Source organism: Dermacentor andersoni, chromosome 6, assembly GCF_023375885.2.
Source record: "Dermacentor andersoni chromosome 6, qqDerAnde1_hic_scaffold, whole genome shotgun sequence".
NCBI lineage: Eukaryota > Metazoa > Arthropoda > Arachnida > Ixodida > Ixodidae > Dermacentor > Dermacentor andersoni.
In genome coordinates, this window is record NC_092819.1 from 37,847,771 (window position 1) to 37,862,261 (window position 14,491).

Below are 14,491 nucleotides of genomic sequence, written 5' to 3' on the forward strand. Positions count from 1 at the left end.
AGAAGCGGCAATTATCAGTGTGTTTTGTAGCGCTTTCCTTTTCTCTCTTACTTCTAGTGTTGCTTCAACGTCGACTAGAGACATAGCGAATTAAATAAATGGGCGAATAAACAGAGGAGACAAATTGCATATATTATTTGCACGATCATCGCGCTTACCCAGCATGCTGGCCTCCTGCGAGGCGCGCTATAAGAAACATTTCCTAATTGCCGCACTCACGCCGCTTCCTCGCCAATTTAGTAAATCAGCCTGACGTAAGCTTCTCCCCACTACGCCACCTCAAGGTCAAGTGTATCACTGGACTGTACCACTCACTCAATCGTTCGCTCGCTCACTCACTCACTCACTCACTCACTCACTCACTCACTCACTCACTCACTCACTCACTCACTCACTCACTCACTCACTCACTCACTCACTCACTCACTCACTCACTCACTCATTCACTCACTCACTTACCAAGCCTACCCATTTATTTACTCGCTCATATACTCGCTCGAACGCCTGCTCAGTCGCGAGTTTTCGCAGAGGAGCCGCAGGGCTTGTGATAGCACGTGAACAATGTTCGTGCAAGGAGCACAATAAATGACGCGGCATTTAATACTGCTGAAGTCACTGAAACTTCGAAATTACCGCAACGTTTTTCTCTTCGCCGCCGCGCCACCGATTGGCCAATTGCCGTCACGTGGTCAATTCACGCCATAAATGGTCCACGCTGAGACGGAGCGGACGCGTAGATGAAGCGATCTGTCGCAATCGCCACACATACCAGGAATTGACATGGATGAATTTGCCATGTGGCGTCGTTTAGGCCATTAAAGCATCCTTGCAATTCAGATAAGTAAATAACCTGGCGTAAGAAACACCCCATTCGGAGTTGCTACCTCTCCCAATTTCTTTTTTTGTGACGTACTTTTTTGCTACACCAAACGGAAAGAAACGGACAGCAAACGCCGTGACATATGGTTGCACCGGATAAAGCTTGACGAACTTACTCGCACCATTGACACCTGACTTTGAGGGGCAAGCGTTTCTGCAGACAAACGTTTGAAAGAAGCGCCGAATTAAGTGTCGTGTACCATTGAAGTGAAATATTTGCGCAATTCACCGCAAATCGCAGCTATGACGCCGTTCTTTATTATTATTATTTTTTTCGAGATTTCCCGTATAGTGTTTTACTTTTACTCTGATGTAAAACCAAGCGAGCGTTGTCATGTGATTCTCATTGCGCATGCCTTTCCTGTGCTAGAACACGGGATACATGCCAATCCACGTTGTCGTCGATCGGTGTCAAACGTTTAGAGAGCAAATAAGGCAGAATCAAAGTCGCGGTTTATGAGGATGCGTAGCAGTGCTTGATTAATTAAAGGATCAAAGAGTTAAAGCCAGGTACAGGAGCTTATGAGACACGGGTATCGGACTAGGTATATTGTGCTAATTTGACAGCGCCAGCTGCAACAACTATAACTTATTCTTCATTGCTGCAAGTAAAAAAAGAAATCGCGAAGAGCTTCTGCGTGCTTTCCACAGCGCGTCGAGTAGCTAAGGGTAAGCAACAAGCAACCCGGTCGATGTCTTTGACAAACGCGATATGCACGCCGGCCGGCAACGCGCAAATTATTTAAGACATCAACAATGCATCTTGATTAAGCACAGCGCAGAGCAATTTATGACATACCTGTTATATTTTTATCAACGGGCACATAACTTGTCGGGGAGTTCGGAAAGGGCGGCGAGTAAGATAGCACTGAAATTCGAGCCGTGTACTATCGGTTGTCTCGCTTCGTGAGATCTGGTTCTCATACTACGATCTTACACACCTGTGCAACTTTTTAGCATGCATCATAGATGCAACATTTCGTCTTTTAACCGAAGGTCCATTTGCAATAATATAAACACGGTAAGCGGAGTTACACAGCCATTTCCAGCAAATCATTAAACATGCATATCTCTCTCTCTCTCTCTCTCTCTCTCTCTCTCTCTCTCTCAGCTGTGCTGCTGCTGCCGGTGGGCACGTTGGACCAAATCTGGCGACAACAGCACAGTGACGCCGGCGCACGCTTCGACGGTTGCGGCGCTTGCCAGGTTACAGCGACTTTAAATTCTGCATGCGAACGCGTGCTTACGGACAGCCGTCGTGGTCTGCAAATCCTGTTAGGAGGCTGTTACACGTGCATCGCGCGTTACAGCAGTCATGGCTCCGAGAAAGTAGTTAGCGCGATTGGCATATAGACTGTAAGACAGTTCTTGCTAAACCGGACGGCAGCAACTGCCGTCGGCGCCCGCCTTATGAATGTCTCTTTTAGTCTCGTGCATGCGGACCCCTTAAAAAGCAAAACGCAAAACGTTGCCCCAGCCGCAGACGCCAAAAGTTTGCATTCATAATGAGCGCCGAGCAAGGCCATCCGTTTAAGTGTTCCAGGAAAGCAGGACAGTACAAATTAAAACTGAATTGTGCGCATCCATTAGCTCCGACCTCATTAACTTCCCGACCACCTTCTTTCTATTATTTACATATGAAAATAAGAGAACGAATATTGTGCTTGAGTAACAGTTCTTCATTGCGGAAACAGACGACGACAAAATTCCAGTTTAATCATTTCGTTAATCGTAGCCCGCCGTTGTACAACAGTGCACAATTTCACGAACATCCTGTTTATCTGCCTGCACAAGAAAATACGCATTATTTTTCTTTCTATTTTTCTTTCTTGCCCTGCTTGTATATACGGCTTCAGATTACGTTTTGAGCAATATTAAAGAAAAATACCGCTAATACGCAAATACGGGCAGTAAGCCGCCGCAAATAGGTGGTGAGCAAACACCTCTAGCATTTCGTGACAGATTGGTTCCAGCGCCTGCCATCGCGCATCGGTGCCCTGCGACCTTCAAATTCCTTATGCAGCTCTCTGTCAGGTCTCAGCTTTTTAAAACCTCTCACCAAAGCCTACTGCATAATTAACTACCAAAACAAATAACACTGCACACGAAAAAAGAAAGTACAATCGCCGAGTTCTTGAAGAATTATTATTGCGCTAGCAATCATAAGGACAACCCAAGTGCATTTCTGCCATCGGCGTCATCATTGCCGCCGTCGTTATGTTCCGTATAATGTTCAAGAGCGATAACACAGTCCCCACGCGCCGTATGCTGTATGTGCGAGTGGAAGTGTGCGAGGGTGAGACGACGATGGTAGCTCAATCTCGCGCGCGGAAGGGAGGAAAGTTGGGAGGAAGCGTGCCGTCTTTCGTCGCACGCAAGGCACCATGGGGAGGGGGGGGTCTACTCCGGCGGCGGCTGTGTATGGAGCGGCCGCGCGCAGACCCTATCTTGAAAGCGATCTGCGTTGGGGACAGAATGCGCCGAGCGCTGATAGCTTCGCGTGTGCTGTGTTCTCGCTGTTTAGTTCGCGTTGAAGCAACAGGCAGCATGAAGGTCAATTCGCTCGCTCCTGCTGTCACGCTTTCTCGCTCCAGCGTTTTGACAGCCAGTGTGCGCGGTCATCGAGTGAGATGTGTCCACGTTTGCTTGTGCGCGAGTGACAACCTGACCATGCTTGTTAGCTTCGTTAGTAGGCCAATGTATATAAGTTTATACGGCCGATGAAACTACTATCCCTACATCGTATAGCTGCCTACCAAATTGCTGTCGCAATCGATGGTTCCCCTTTCGGGCGAAACTGCGACTTTTCTCACAAAAACCACTCAACCGCGCTAAGATACTGCAAATATAGCGATGTGATACTAACGACATGGGCACCCCGCTGAGGACCCTAAATTTAGAAAGCGATAACTGACTTCCCTCCGCTGATAAGCCTTGCTTCTTCTTTTCGCTTTTTCGTCGTAAAAGGCTGGGGGAGCTCTCATTTACCATAGTAGGGTGATTTAATGCATCCATCTAGCGACCATTTCAACGCCTGAAGACCGACAGCGAAGCGACGAGGCAAGCGGTGCCTCCTTTGTTATATTCATGCTCGTCCAGTAAGTGCAGAGCGTGCAGCAATTTTACCGCAAAAATAATGAAAAACGTGAAAAAAAATTATCGGGTTCCAGCTTTCATGATCTTGGCGCCAATGAGTGGCAATCAACGCGAAAGCACCACCAGCAGCAGCAGCCATGCCAATATTCTCCCCGTGTCCTCCTACGCGCATCGCCCCCAGACGCAATCACCTTAACGAAGGCGAACCGCGACACAAGAACCTCGGTGAATGCAGTCCTTCGATGGAATGCAGCCATGACCCGCCCTTCGCATGCGTGGGCACAATGATATGCTTCGGCGAGCTTGATCGGATCGCGTGCGCTCGAGCGAGGAGCAGCAGGGTTGCCCTGATGCTCGCTGCATGCTGACTCCCGCAGCATGGTCCCCGGAAATGCGATATTGTCGTCACGCGAAGCTTGCTTAACTTGTGTACCGGTGACCGTTTCTTATCAGCACGGCGCAAAGGGGGCTTATACTGCATCCTAAATTTCTTGAATGTTGTCGCCAGGTGTACTATAGCGAAGAGGACTTGCCTGATCAGAATGCACGCGCGACGTGAACACCACATTGCGTCCTGCGAAGAGCAGTCGGTCGTAGCATTGCACACATACTGCACGAGGGCGAAATGAAAAAAAAAAAAACACGATCGTGTATACTTCGATTTAGGTACATCTTAAAGAACCCCAGGCGGTCAAAATTTTTCCTGGGTCCCCGCTACGGCATGCCTCATAATCGCGTAGATATATATTGCAATCACAGAGCCCCCTTATTTCTTCCTAGAAGTGCGCATCAAACAACGTTAAGGTGATAATCAGGCTAAATCGCAGCTTCGCTGCAGTTTTAGATTGTGCGTACGCAATTATAAGGGGATGCGAAAGAACACCGGGCTTACAAAAGAACGCATAAAGGTACACGAAAGCACCCAGAGGAGTGCAAAATAACGCAAGCCTGGTGTGGCGCTTTGTTTACACAATGATCATTTTATGCAGCCGAAACCTCACGTTCGCCTGCACAAAACCTAAGGCTATCTAAAGTCGTGAACAGTGCGCGGAGCTTTATGACTGCGCATTTCCTTATAGGAGAGGCACCAATCCGAGGCATCTTTGCGCAATATTTATTTACTCTTTTACTCTCTTAACCCGTTTGTTTATTTATATGTCTGCGCAATGTCTCGCGGTACCCTCGTTTGAACGAAAGCGTCACTGCATATGTGCAATGTTATGTTGAAGCCGACCTTTGGTAAAGCTATCGCCTCATAACCCGGCCACTCTGATTTACAATCACCAGAGGCAACTGGTGTTTGCGCACCGGTCCTTTTTCTGCCGCGCGCAAGATGGCGTAACACGTTGCAGACTTTCTGACCGTTACTAGCCCTGGTACAGCCTGAATCCAATCTAATTAAGTTACGCAAGCGCCTAAATGCGAGCAATTACGCTAAAACGAATGCTCGGACAAGAACGATTACGTGCCCGGTGACAAAGCACTCACTGGCTGCTACCCAACACCCCGTCGTCGTATAATATTCCAAGAACAGGGCCATGCACGAAGTTTGCGCGCGGTATTTCTTAATTTACATCGGTGCAGCGGCGCAGTAAACCTGACTGCTGCAAAAGGAGTTAACTAGCACTCTATTTGTTGTCTGACTACGCCTACATTACTCCGCCTCAGACACTGCGCAGAGCAGCGAAGGCTACTATTATTATTATTATTATTATTATTATTATTATTATTATTATTATTATTATTATTATTATTATTATTATTATTATTATTATTATTATTATTGTTGTTGTTGTTGTTGTTGTTGTTGTTATTATTATTATTTATGGAAATATACAAAACACAAAGGAAACAGGGAGGGAGCAAGCGGACAACTGCCACCAAGAGGGACACAGTGCCTGCCTACTTTTTCCACCACGTTAAGTTACTGGCATACACCACAGAACTCTAAGTGTCGTTTATACAGCCTCGACTCATCATTGAAACTTAAATTACCAGCAAACCTTTCACGACGTGACGCAACACTGCTGTGTCCGCTGTGGATAGGAGTAGCATTCACCAACTCTTACAGTTATCGTATTGCAATGGCGGACTCACCAAGGTGCGCTGAGTGCAAGTGTGAAGAGACCATCAGTCATCTTCTGTGCCACTGTTCTCGCTTTGATAACCAACGTCAGACTCTCCAGGGTGTCCTTAATAGACCGGATGACAGGCCATTTACAGAAGCAAAGATCTTGGGAGCCTGGGCTCACAGTTCATTAGCCCAGAAAGCAGTTCGAGCGCTTCTTCACTACCTGAATGCAACAGACTTGAGTGCCCGACTATAGACATCCTACACCTAACTTGGTGCATGTGAAAGTCCGGTATAGACTCATGTTTTCTCTCTCTCTCTTTCCCTCCCCATTCCCCTGCCCACGTGTAGGGTAGCAAACTGGACTCAGTCTGGCTAAGCTCCCTGTCTTTCCTTCTTCCCTTCTCTCTCTCTCTCTCTCTCTCTCTACTCTTTCGGGAGGAGGGAATGAAAAGAGGAGAAGAGGAGAAGAAGATAGGAAACAAATACATAGGAAAGGCTAGGGCTCGCGTCAGCTAATCAGCAATGAGAGCCGGTTGTATGTTCCAAAGAAGGGAAGAAGGCTCGCCTGTTCTAAAACTGAGATTGAGCATTTCTGCGCATATTTGTTGCGACCCCGATCCCTGATGTTGCAGCCGCGATGGTACAAGTCCGGGAACAAAAATTAAGGCATCACTGTTGTGTGACCAAGCTTCGGCTATTAACCAAGCTGCTGCTTTTGATAAAGCCGTTGCTATTGACCAAACTATAGTTATTGACCAAGCTTTGCTATGTATTGGACAACGGGCATACTGAGCAATTATTGGATGAAAACAATGCAAGGAACATATAACACAACACAAGCGCTTGTTATTGGAAGGTAAACTCGCAATCACGTAGACATGTCTAGGGCAAGCCACCGTGATGAACAAAAAGGTGCGTCTTCCGAGTAATGACGTCACGGAAATGTGCACAAGACATTGTGTGGCGAATTTAATATCAGTTCCTTTTGATCGAGGGGTGTTTGGCCGATGCATTTTTTACCTGTCCTGGGTATAAAGACTCCTCCATTCAGTTCGCATCGCACGAAGGGCGTTCAGAGGCTAGCAATGGAGAAGCCCTTCTCCTGGCTCTTTTTTTCTTGCTGACTGACGCAACCAGGAGCCTTTCTGCATTGCATCAAGAACGAATAGTTTTAAAGCGCAAGCTTTACTGGCCGCGAACTTTTGCGATTTCGCCGTGGCGGTGCTCCGAGGAGGCACATGACGTCACAACGCACGCCTCGCCGCGGATTGATATTTTTCTCTCTCTCTCTCGCTCCCTAGTCACTACTGCGCATGCGCCACTAGTAGCACCGAGCCACAGGTGTTCCGCCGCTGCGCAGCGCCGCGCCTTTCATCCGCCGCCGTTTGGCATGACGTCACACCGCGTTCCTCGTCGTTGCGCTCGCCTCCGCTCGCTTCGCCAGCTGCGTCGCATGCCTGATAACATGTCGAAGAATTGAAAAGGAGAGCTCGCGTGCGCCGCAACCACAGTTGAGGCGGCAGTATGGACGGCGACAATTCTGATAAACAGGAGGGGGCCTGGAATCGACATCGGAAAGAGATGAAGAGGAAACGAATTGCCCAGGAAACAGACGAACAGCGCGCCGAACGACTGGCTAAACGCCGCAACATAGCTAGACAACCAGACTAACCTGGACTTGCAATCAAGATTAACCAATGCTAACCATGTTATGTCTTAGCTTTCGCTACGTACATCCTGGCATAGCCGAGCTAAGCCACTGCCAATTTTTATATGTATGGCCAGTCATACTGCCTCTACAGAGATGTGCTAATTAACGGCTATGTTTTCTACGAAATTAGGCAATCGAACAACAGACACTAGATAAATATAAATATTCTCGCTATAACAAATACATGCCTTTCGGCGCATCCTCATCTTAATCTAGCGGACAGCGTTCTATAGAAGCGTTCGGTTATTCGCTTACATTGACAATCATTGTCAATGATCTCCGCGCATTTTTTTAATATCTCAATCCCGATCACCAAGAAGGAAAACACCAGCTTTTACGGTGCCTGTACTTATCTGCCCATACGGCACGCAAGCGCTTCGCAAAGCACGACGCGGCGGAAAAGAGCGACTCGAGCGACACGTCGCCAGGCAAAAACCTACTTGACGCGAATGTCAAACACACCGTGTGTCTCGACGAGCGTGTCACTGCGTGCCTTCCCGGGGCATTAACGTCGTCGCGCGGTCGAGAAAAGCGCTGCGCCGCCAACGCGTTGCCGTTAAATGTCGTGCAGTGTGAGTGTTTCGCTTGGGCACGGCTGCACATTCCCAACTCGCAGGTCGACAGCGGCATGCCTGCGGCGCATTCGCAACGCATTCGCGACTCCGACGAGCGTTTGAAACGCTCCACCGATTTCCCTCGGGCATGGGAGGTGTGGCGAAGCAATTAGGGACAGATGCTCAATGTTCTCTGCGTTGCGTTTGACGCAGACGCATCGGCGACGGAACACAGACGTTTGGTTCGGGCATACAGTACCGTAACCGTTCGGTCATTTGCTTATTCGGTGACTTCCTGTTTCGAATTGTCGTTTGATTCGCTTTCGCCTTATATACCCTGCTGTCTTAAACGGCGCGCCGTTTGGTTTTGGGACAGTATACCCTAACAGATGGTCCGCTTGCTTGTTCAGTGGGCTCGCGCTTCGAGCTGACGATTAGTTCCTGTTCACCCTGTATCCTCTGCACCTTTCATGGTTTATCTCCGTTGGTTTAAAACGACAGTCCCCAATATGACGGTGGTGCCGAGTAGAATCTCAAGACAAGAAGGAATAATTCAACTGTGATTTTTTTGATCCCACAGAAATTTGTTTGTGTATAATTTGCAGCTTATAGGGATACTTTCAGGTTGGTGCGAAGTTTTCTTTTTATGATAAGAAATAGTATCGTTATGCCATTATGCAGAATTATTTAAGAATTATTTAAGAATTATGTTCTTACGGTGCTTGTACTATAGTTCTGGTGTCTTCCTCTGATGACGGTGTCAGAGAGAGAGAAATTAAGGTAAAGCCATGGAGGTTAATCATAGCATATCTCCGGGAGGTCCAACCCATACTGGTGAAGGGAAGAAAGTGAGCGCGAAATATGAGCGAAAAGAAAGAAGATGACAATGACATGCTTACAAGGGCGTGTAGAGGACCTAAAGTGGCTTTTCACAACGCGTCCCTCCTCTCCGACGTCTAGAGAGAAATAACATTTTATTCAGTCACGTCTGTTTAGTCGCAGATATCTCGCTTTTCCGCTCACCTACACCGTCTCCTTAACGATAAGACGGCTTTCTTGAGCTAAGCTTCTCCACTTCCAAGCCTGTCGAACCAAGTTGGAGTCATTAGAACTCAGGCGCTCTGGCGACGAAGTAAAAAGAAAAAAAAAAGCCGTCAGAAAAGAAACACACGAAAGCGGTTACTGCAGGTTATCGCCGCCGTCACGCCTCGGGTCGATCGCGCGACGTTGAAAGTGCGCTCGTTTTCGCCTTCCAACGCCTATACCCGAGAGCGCAGAGGCGCGATACGCGTTTCGTAAGAACGAAACCTAGGATGGGACTTCATGCCCGGGGGCGTCAGCCTCATCGAGTCGAGTCCGAGACGAGCGCGAAGGCAACAACGACAAAAAGAAAGAGAGATGCTTTTAAGGTGCAGCACACGTTATCCGACCCAGCGGGCCGAGAATCGAGCGAGCCGAGATGCCGACAGCAATTACCGGTCGCTGCAGCCGCCGACGACGAGTCACCTGCGAGCCACTCGGTGCGCACAGGCCGATAAGAGGAGAGAGCGACCGCCGTTAGCGTACACTACATGGTCCTGCGGGCCAACGCGTTTCGTCGTGCCAATAATAATAGTCGAGCACTACGGCGTATAAGTGAATGCGAGCAACGGTCGCGCGTGCACGCGAAGGAACCGGGTGTCCATCAGCCTCGAAGAAAGCGGCGGCATGCGCCGCGATCGACATTATGTTTCTCGGGGAGACCTCGCACAACTATAGGCGCAAAAAAAAAATTCGCGCGTCTTCTACTCTAGTTTCTCGAGAAGACTACACTTTTCTGAGCCACGCATCGATCGTCTTGAGCTCTAAGTCACCCGTGGTAAATAAAAAACACACGGTAGGACGTAACACTTGAGCACCGTGCGCATTGATGAAGGTGACGTGATATTCTTTTTTTTTTTTTTCGCGCGTGAGGCGTCCATAAACGTGTGCTGTTTGCCAACAGTGGCACAGTCTTCCAGTAGGCACTATACACATATGCCGGTGCGAGCTTGGCCGTATCACACGTGTTATACGACAAACGTCGACGATGACGATGATTCCAGAAAGACACTACAAGCGAGTCAAGAGCCCGTAATGCTGCCGCGGTAAACTACCTCTGTACATCGATTGCCTCACGCTAGAAAGAAAACAAGAGATGAAAGGCAGATAGGTTTGTAATAACACAAAGTATAGCTAGGCTATAAAGTCTTTATTCTGCCCGCTCCTTCTTTTCGTTGTCTCTCTAAATGTCCGCGCCTAATAACGACACCAACAACTTCTTCAGAACGACCACGTACACTTCCCCTCTTCGAAGACTCATCCCGCCTGGTATGATACAAGAAAGCCGTTTCCAGTGGTTGCAAACTCTAGCACGCCGTCATTGTTGACGTTACCCACTCTCTTCAGTGCACATTTTTTCACTGCAGTTTGCACTACACGATATGGTCCCAAGTACAGCTGCTTCGCATCAGGAAGACCTTTTCTCACAAACGCTAAATCATTCAGCTGTATACTGGGTATCAGTGCGTCGTGGCGACGGCCGAAATGTCTCTTCATGTCTTCACGGTATTGCTGTTAAGCTTCCGCAGTTATTCGCTATCCTCACAACTGCAGGGGGTCAGCAATACCGAGCTGTCGATCAGGAGCAAGCGCCGGTGCCTTTCCAAAGGCTGCGAAATATGTATATGACCGATTATGATGAGCAACGCCGGCCTCCAAGCAGCACTTCCGTCTGCCTTTAAAACCTATATACATGTAAATAAACTTTTTCAACTCCTGTATCTCTCTCGACCGTGCCATTTCCAGAAATATGGGGGGCGCCCATCGTGTCAAAACTATTCCTCGTTCTTGGCCCATTCTTGCAAACGATGGCTTAAAAAAGCTGGTCCATCGACTGATGTCAGCACCTTCGTGCCATGGTAAAGTTTCAGTCTTTGAGGCACCATTGTTTCGGGGACGACGAGCCTTTAATCAGGGAACTTCAGTTCTTTAATTGATTCCCTTCCACAGTAAGGTTGCATTGGTATTCTCCTGATTTGTTGTTACCGCAAGTCTTGAGAGTGCGTCTGCATCCTTCAGGTGTTCTCCAGGCCTGTCACGGACCACGAACACAAACTGGTGTAGTTCGCTCACCCGCCTCGCAATATTTCCTTGAGGTTAATGATATAAGTCAGGACCTGATGATTTGTAAAGAACGTGAAGCTTCTGCCGTCCAGGTAAGATCTAAGATAGCGTATGTTCATTAGGAATACCAATGTTTATTCCTCCGTGGTCGTGTAATTAAGTTGTGCTTTCGAAAACGTATAAAAGTAATATTCCACGACCCTTCCTTCTTTTTTTTTTTTTTTTTTTTGCTGCTTCCATGGAGCCTCTGTATCCCTTTGACACAGCACGGAACCCATGTCGTAATATGAGGTGTTTGTGTTCAATTGGAAAGGCAACCTGAAGTCTGGAAGCGTCAGAATCGGATCCGTAAAAATGATGCCCACAGTGCTTCGACAAACAGCGTCACACTCTTGTGCCCACCAAAACGGCACATTCTTGTTGGTAATTTCTGTGAGTCACTTTGTCTTTGTCGCAAAATCTCTTATAGATTCTCTGGCGAGAAATACTCGCAAGCAGTGTAGTCATACAGCTTCTGCATTATGGAGATTCGTTCGACTGACTGCAGCCTGGTTGTCTTGGCTTGGCCACCAAACCCTGTACCTAGAAACACAACTTCTCTCTTGAAAAATTCACTTTTCTTGTCGTTAATATAGAGCTACTGCATCACTCAGTGCCTGAAGTACCCACAGAAAAATATGCGGCTGCGACAATTTATAATAACACACAGTTGAACTAGGCTACGGAGTTAGTCATCTTGTTCTTGTGCTTCCATTCAAACACTATCCCATACCCACAACGGGGAATTGGCCAAGAAGCAGGCGTTTCCAGGTGTCTTTAGGATTATAACAAAAACTCAATCTGTATAGCAGAGCGCGGGTTAAAGAAAGATAAATTTGTCTTCATTCTACCCGTTCCTTCTGTTCGTCGCCTTCTTAATGTGTGCCCCTAAATTGTTCTGAACGGCCACTTACAAGGTTAAACATAATAAATGTCCGGTTTAATGCTCTGTACTGAGAGATAAGATAATTAACGACAGAAAAGATTAGGAGTAAAGATGAGAAGGTGTGAAGAGAAACTCCAAACAAGCACGAAGATGGCAACTGACGGCTACAGTTCTTCATTAGGTCCCAAAGCCCGGCAAAAGAACTAAAGCGAGTGCGAAATCCAAGCCGTCAAAACTGTCCTGTTCTTTGACTGCATACTGCCCTTAACCGCCAGCTTTTCAGCACTAAAATAGCGCTGCCCAAGTTCTGTGAACAGTTTTGAAGAGATACATTTTGTTATAGACGTCCGCTGCGCACGTCAGGTGACCTTCTGTCCGCCCTTAGCCATTTCACCGTCGTTAGCTCTGCGGGAGAATCCTTTACGCGTCACCTACGTCTTTCTAGACGACCTGCTTAGAAATTCTGTTCGTCTAATTTATTTCACTTAACGTCAACGCGAAGATGTGCAAGGAGCAAGAAGTGCGCTTAACATATGAAGCCACTGACAGCGAAGACGCGTTATCGCCAGGCATTGAATGATAACACATGATGCCACTGACAGGCTACGACACTGTCGCCATGCACTAAAGAAAGTGAAAGAAATAAGGAATCTGACATTTGCTGGATAGCTGATAACGCAGCAAGCGAGCGAGAGAGCGCAAGCTAACCATTACTCCTCGCGGTGGACCTGCACTCTCATATGCCCGCGTTAAAACAGTACAGCGTGCGGAAGCTGCTGTTGGCATCATCTAGACTCAAACCGGATTCGCACAATCGCTGACATGTAATGACGTATTGCGAATGGAGAATCCGCCAATAAATATATATTTTCGTCACTGTATAAAACATTCATTTCATATTTGACCGTATGTCAACAAGCTGGCTTCCTGCGCCCTCCCCTCCCCTCTCTGTTCACTCCCCTCTCTCTACCCAGTCCCCTTTCCCACATGTAGTATATCAAACTGGACAAAGGCTAGTTGGCATGTTTGTCTGACGGGCCGATTCCTTCGCCCCGACCAATCACAACAGCCAACGAGCCGACACCAGCACGCGCTGTGATGCCGTGATGTCTGGCCAAGTACCTCAGCCAATCATCCGTTGACATTGGGAAGCGCGAAGCTTGGCAAACTCAGTTCCCGATTATGCGTTGCCCAATCGGGCCTCTGAAACACTGCACCGTTTTAGCGAGACAAAGTACAACTACGACAGAACAAAACAGAGTAGGGCAGGGGTGTGGGTACGATAGGTTATGGGAGCGCCCCCTCCTCAAAAATTTATAGCCGAGAACGTCGACGGCGACCCCTTATAAGCCCGCCGCGGCGACGCGGCTTGGCGTTAGCACATCAATCTCGGCGAAAACGCGAACGCCGCTTCTATGAATAGCCCTTATCGCGGAACAGCGTCTGTGCAAAACAAAGGACGGAAGAGAAAAAACAAAAGATGACAACCCACTGACGCTCGCTCCCCTTGCATTAGCGCACGACAGCCGCTCCAATACGAAAGCGCTGAAGCGCGTTATGAGCGGCTCACGTCGAAGCAGCACTAAGAAAAATTAGACGGAGATCAAACGCCACAGAGGGAAAAAATGGAAAACTTCCTGCGTCCCGCTAAAGAGACATCGTACGGGAGAGCGATGCACGAATCGAACATTGCGATCCCACGCTTTTGGCAACACACATGTCGCATAAATACTACAGAGGAGAGAGAAGAGGAGTAGAAAAGTAAACGAGGTCGTTGGCTAAAAGTGGACGAGAATTTTCCGAAGCAAAACCTATAGTAATGCCCTTGCACGACCATTCGTAAAACGTAGCGCAAGCCTGGTGAATAAGACAACGAAAGCGACGCAGACTCGGACGCCAGCCTCATTGGGCGTAGGCTGATCGGTGTCAGTTTTACAGCGATAGCAACTATATGGACACTGCAGGAGCGTTTCCTTCGTCGTCATCGCCGTCGGCGTCACCGTAATGTTTCGTATAAAGCCCAAGGGCGATTCGCCGTCGGGCGCAGTATGCTGTATGTGCGAGTGAAAGCGTGCGAGGGTGAGCCGACGATGACCTCTCAATCTCGC

The 14,491-nt window shown here is 48.0% G+C and overlaps 1 protein-coding gene across 3 annotated transcripts in view; it reads right to left on the minus strand.

The window, feature by feature from the left end:
• LOC126521915 (uncharacterized) overlaps positions 1–14,491 on the minus strand; it is a 227,000-nt gene that overhangs the window by 123,678 nt on the left and 88,831 nt on the right. The window lies entirely within an intron of this gene.